This window comes from Candoia aspera, chromosome 4 (genome assembly GCF_035149785.1).
Source record: "Candoia aspera isolate rCanAsp1 chromosome 4, rCanAsp1.hap2, whole genome shotgun sequence".
Lineage (NCBI taxonomy): Eukaryota > Metazoa > Chordata > Lepidosauria > Squamata > Boidae > Candoia > Candoia aspera.
The window spans coordinates 30,500,224-30,506,223 of NC_086156.1; positions in this window are offsets into that span (position 1 = coordinate 30,500,224).

The window sequence follows — 6,000 nt, forward strand, 5'->3', positions numbered from 1 at the left end:
TCAGTCTTTGACTGAGTTCACACATTGTGCTTCATAGTTTGTTTTAACCATGGTTTGATGAATAAAACAAATGGTTGGGTTCACATGTTATGCCAAGGTGGAACCGAATCTTGTGAGATCATTAAATCTTGTAAATACTTTGCAAAGACATCTCGTTACATGTTGTGAGACTTTGGCCACCAACCGTCCTTTCCTGAAGAACACTAGCACAACAATATCCTGACCACAGGACATTAGCTTCTATCGTTTGTTAACAGTCAGTCAATCCATTTTTCCTTTTACCCACCCACACACTGCTTCAGTGAAGAAATTGAAGCAGAAAAGAGGTTGGATCTTTCAGCAAGTCAGTAGTTTAAAACCTAACTCCAGATCAACCATAAAATACAGTACTTACAGTAGAGAAAGATAAAGGTTTTGGAATGCCCTTCACAGTGTCTAGACCTGAATATTATTGAAAATTTTGGGGGAGATACCAAAAATGCAATGCAGGTAAAGATGCCTAACGATATTTTTGAGCTGGAAGAGTTTGGCAAATAAGAGTGGGAAAAAGCAAAAATAGAACCTCTCAGCTGGCTATACAAAATGTTTGGATGCTGTTACTTCTGCCAAAGGAGGTGTTACTAAGTACTGACCAAAAAGATGTTCTAACATCTACATACAGTATTCATTGTTTTCTTATTTTGAATTTTTACACAACTGCATATAATTAGTAAGTGTGCATTCACATTCTCAGAAAGATAGTATGTTAACTTTGTGTCATATAGAGGTTGCATCAGTTTCTATTTACAGGTAGTCTTCATTTAATGACTGCCTTGTTTAGCAACCATTCACAATTATAGCAGTGATAAACAAAACCCTTATGGCCAATCCTCATGTTTACAACCTTCACAGGTCTATAAAGCAAAGGAAAGCTAAAGTAAGATCATAAGCACAGTTGCGGTTTCACTTAGCAACCACTTTCCTTAACCAAGTTGCCAATCCCAATTGTGGTTTTTAAACAAGCACTACCTGTACTTAGGAATTCAGGAAAACACATAATTTGACTAGGGGTGCCTAAACATTTGCATGCAACTGTAACTCTATATACTCCTGATGCTTACGCAGAGCAGCATTTTTCCTTAAGCAGGCAGAGGGGTGGAGCTTTTTAAAACCACACGATAGCACAGCAGGAGGCTGGCTGGGCTGTTAAGCACCTCCCCAGCTTATTAAACAGATCTTTGCTTTCAATTTGTGATGTTTCATTTAACACTGGGCATGTTTCATTTTCTTTCATCTGTTGCCATATTTCTAGATGATGTCAGCCTGTCACCACTCAAAGAGGCCCAGCTTGTGAATTATGGTTGCAATTGGCTTAATCTGGAGGCTACGCTAAGGAGATTTGCTACCTGCAAAATAAGTAGTAATGATGAACCTAACAGGCAATTTATGACTGCCAAGATAAACAGTAGCTCAGCCAATGGTGAAATAACATGTATGAGAAAAGGAAGAGAAAAACAATTTTAAAGGCACTGTGCTAAAAATAGAAAAATGACCGCATTACCATAAAATCCTACATCTTTTAATTTAACCTATGATGCTGTGTCTCTTGTCACTTAGTATTTGAATATGTTCCATTTTAGTCTGATGTTCTAATTTTGTGATTTTCCATCCTGTTTTGTACCCCTATTCAGATTAATGTTGTAATAATAAGCAGGTCAGAAAAGTTAGTAAGAAGTTTGCGATTTCTAAATTTGCAAAAAGAAGTAAAAATTATTGGATGCTATTATCTGCAGATGTAATTCAACATTTTCTCTTCAATACCCACTAGGTCACCCTTCCCAGCCTAATACCCTGCAGATAGGCATGACCAAAGAAAATTCTGGGCACTGCAGATCGAGTATATCTCGAGGGCACCACTAAAAGCATTTTCCATAAACCAGTTGAGGAGTGTCTGGCTCTCTTGCAAGGTTTCACCCAACAGAGTATGCATTTTGCTAATCAAAAACTATCAAAGATTTGAAACCTACTAGTTAGAATGTCAGGATGTCATCCATTTAGTTGGGGCTATGCTGTGCATAAATGATGCCTACTGAAATGGCAAAGTCTGAAGTGGTTACAAAATGGACAAATCCCTTTTCACCGCTTCATTTATTATGCAATTAATTCAATGATATGTAGAGAAACTGCAGAATTGAAAGAGAAAAGCTCTTGCCCTTTCCCATGGAACAAACAATTCATGCTCTTTAGACACTAGCCACTTACTAGCGATGCTATTGAAAGAGGATAAAATGGTCTGAAAGAAACAATGGACACAGAGGGGATGGAGTGAAGTCTCTGACAAAACAAGCAGCAGAGCAATACAGATACAGCACAAACCTGGTTGTATCAACAACACTGTACTAGTGCATAGATATACACCAGTTTTAACACTGTTAACCTAAGATAACAGATGGTAGGCAATGGACTGCCTCTGGTACACATCCTCTGCTTGAAAACAGCACTTTCGTCTAAAAGGTGTTGCAACTATTGAAGTCTGCATCTCTAAAATTCTGTATGTAGCTACAAAGTGACTTGGTGCGATTCAGGGGCATCGGAGCCATCCTGCTATCCTCTGTAGCTACTGCTAATGAAACAACGAAGACTGAATCCTGTACCGTTGCTGTCATTGTAATTAGAAGCAGGATTCACAAAATTTCACCTGGGCTTCTCCTGCTGGCTGCCCCCAGATATGCTGGGGCAACAATGTTTTAGAGTTTTTACCCAGTCAATAGTGATGCTGACTAGGAATTGTAGTCCCAGTATATCTGAAGGGGAACAGATTGGGAAAGCATATCCTACCCTTATAAATGGGTGGGGAATTCTGGGAGTTGAAGTTGACGCAGCTTATTGCTGAGGTTGAGAAACATTGTATTAGATCAACTTTTCACAGCCTTCCTTTCAGACTTGTGAAAGTACAACCATCATCATTCCCTGCCAGATGTGTAACGCCAATTCTGGTAGTGCCCAACAGAATTCTTACCTGCATTTTATTCCAACCATAATTGTAGACATACTACAAGGACACTAGTTTGGAGGGAGTTTGCCTCAGGCAAAGCTACCCAAGTTGGCTTCTCCTGACTATTTTTCTGAGAAATAATCTTCACTTTTGCTAGTATTTGTCTCTGTTCTTGCTCTTATAAAGCATGTAATGGATGGCTAACATCTCCACTTAAAGACGGAGAGAGATCCAGGTAAGTGGTGGATTTGATATTCATAAATAGGCAATGGAATTTTTTGCATTTATTTTTTCTCAGTAGCTTCCATCCTTAATTTGGCATTTATGGGATTTATGGGGTTTAGAACTATTGTGTTAGCTTGCTTTGTCCTCTTATAGGTGACTGAGAAAAATATTGCCATTCACTGGTGGAAAAAAAATAGCCCTCTTAATAATGCACGATGAAAAATGATCAGGACAACTAATGGCAAATGCTGAAAAATTCAGAGCAGTGACAAAGAGAACATTCCTCCAGTTATTTGACCTCTGCTTTGGCACTGGCTCCAGCAACACATAAAGGTTTTGGGAAAGGAATTACAAACTGTGCTACTATCTTTAGACTATAATCCTTTCTATAAATTGATGAAGCTGTTCCCCCTATATTCAAATGTCCTTGCAGACAAAGGGTAAACAGTGTTCCCATTTGATAAATTGCATGCAAAAATGTGCTTTGTGCACACAAAATAGCAGTTCTATCAGTGGATCCTTACATTAGATTCTACTGTGCCCCAAATAAAGTACCCATCCAAAACTCAACCTTCTGCATTAGAATATGCAAAATGTCGTATCACATAGCCTTGTGGGAAACTCATGCGGATCAGAGACCTACAAAAGGCAATTGCTTTTGGAGTCATATAAAACCTAACATCCTTAGGTGACAGGAATCTTGCAGGCATGTAGAAAAATGAGGTGCTTTAAGTAGCTCCTATCATGATTTCTTGTGTGCAAAAGCAAGAGGGAATAAAAATGCTATTAAAAGGACCCAAGAATGATCTTTCCAAACTAAGACTGGGCAAATGCTCAATTCTTCCAATATGATCATTGATGCTGGGTCTTGGTTAAAACTGTGGCAGATATAGCAAAGGAAATCTGCATCAGGTAATGTTACCAGAAGCATAAACTGTTCCTGGGCCATTCCTTTGGTTGGTCAGAGCAATAGGCATCTGTTCTGGGAAAAATTGAAGGCAGAGCTTTTCCAGAGGGCTTTTGGGACCTGATGTGAAATACTGCTTTGGGGCAGGAGCGAGGCTAATTGTATTCATGTGCTGTAATTTTGTTTGCATATTTTTATAAGTTGCTGAGAGTCTTTGTGATTGATATAAATTTGATAAATAAATGTTTTTCAGTAACTCATTGGTTTTTCTTTCAATAAAAGAATGGGTCTAGAAACCCTTTTTCAGAGCTATCAGCCATTTGGTAATTCCGTTGATCAGGCCAGGAGGAAAGCCATTAACTCAGCATGGCCACCTGGCTCCATCATTATTGCCCCATTCTCCCTCCAATTTGTTAGTCTTGACCCCCTACTTTGTTCCCCTTTTTTTTCAGATAGGCTACCTGGCCCACCCTAAGGAAAACCTCTCTTTTGAGTTTTTATATCAGTGGCTGACCTCACTCAGGAAAACTGCTGAGAGGAACACCCATCGGTGAGACTTCCCCCCCCCCCCGCTTGCCAGCCTTTTGCTTTTCCCTAAGAAAACCTTGTTTGAACCGCATGAGGCCAGATCCCCTCATGGACTGGATCTGAGCCCAGCCAAGTTACCAGAGGCCTGTCAGGTCCCCCACTTTGTTGGACTTGAATTATAGCCCCTAGGAAGTTGAAGAGGAGGAGCTGGACTTACCTCTCCAGCACACTGCTTGAATTTGGAAGTTCAGTCTTCCAGAGGCCCTGAGGCAACCCTGGTGAGCTGGGCTTTACAGTCTGGAAGAACCAGCTGGTTACATCTTATCAGCTGAATCCAGAAGCATATAATGGAAAAACCCACCCTTTGGAACTAGTCTGAGTCCCCAGATTCACAAGAGAACTGTGGAAGAACACAGAGCAAATCCAGCCAAAGATTACCAGCAAGCAACTATTGAAAGGGACCTTCTATCTTCCTTCCCCTTCGACTGTTGGAGGTTCCACCTAATACCTTTGAGGACAGAACCATGTGCAGCTCAATGCTGCCAAGGAAAGGTGATTCCCTTTCTCTGCCTCTCTCCCTTTTCAATCCAAATTCCTTCTATCTTATTCCATTCCCAAGTAAATGGGAAAACGGTGCACATGCATTTATGTGTGCAGTCGGTACATCTTGTAAATTTCTCTCCTATGTTGCTGTGGCAGGAAGCCTCAAAACGTTGGCTTTCTTTGTTGTGGCAAGAGGGTCAGCTTTTCTCTTTATGCCTTCTCCTTCTATAGCTGAACACTGTGTAAATTTCTTGAACTCCCTAGTTTTTGAACTCCTGATTCACCTTTCTCTCACTGAACTGAATGTGCCACACTCCAAACCCCTTGTCTTTCTCTGAATTGAATGATAGCTGCATTTCCATAACCTTTAACTCCTTATCTGATTGCTTTGTTTGCAATTAGACTCAACTATACCCTTGTCACCTGCTTATTATTTGATTTCTCAGTATAACGTTAGTCTCTGGTGGAAGTTCTGGCAAATCCAGCATGCCTCATGGATGGTTGCTCTAGGATGCAAACTCGCCATGCTATTAAAGAAGCTGATTGTTGCCACTCCCACTTCCTCTCTATCTCTTCCTTCTCCTTCTACTGGGAGCGAAGCATGCGGCTGTGTGCTGCTCCATCTCTGGGCGCCATGCAGTGGGCCTGGAATTCCCCTTTCTACACGCAGCTCTTAACAACTGTAGGGCTGAGAGATCACCAAGTATAAGTAAAGAACAGAAGAAACAAGGAACTTGGTTTTCCACCAAAGATGAATGTAACTGGACCAAAGAATAAAGTCAGTAAAACTCTTTTTTACTTTACTTTGAGCCTTCTCTGTCTA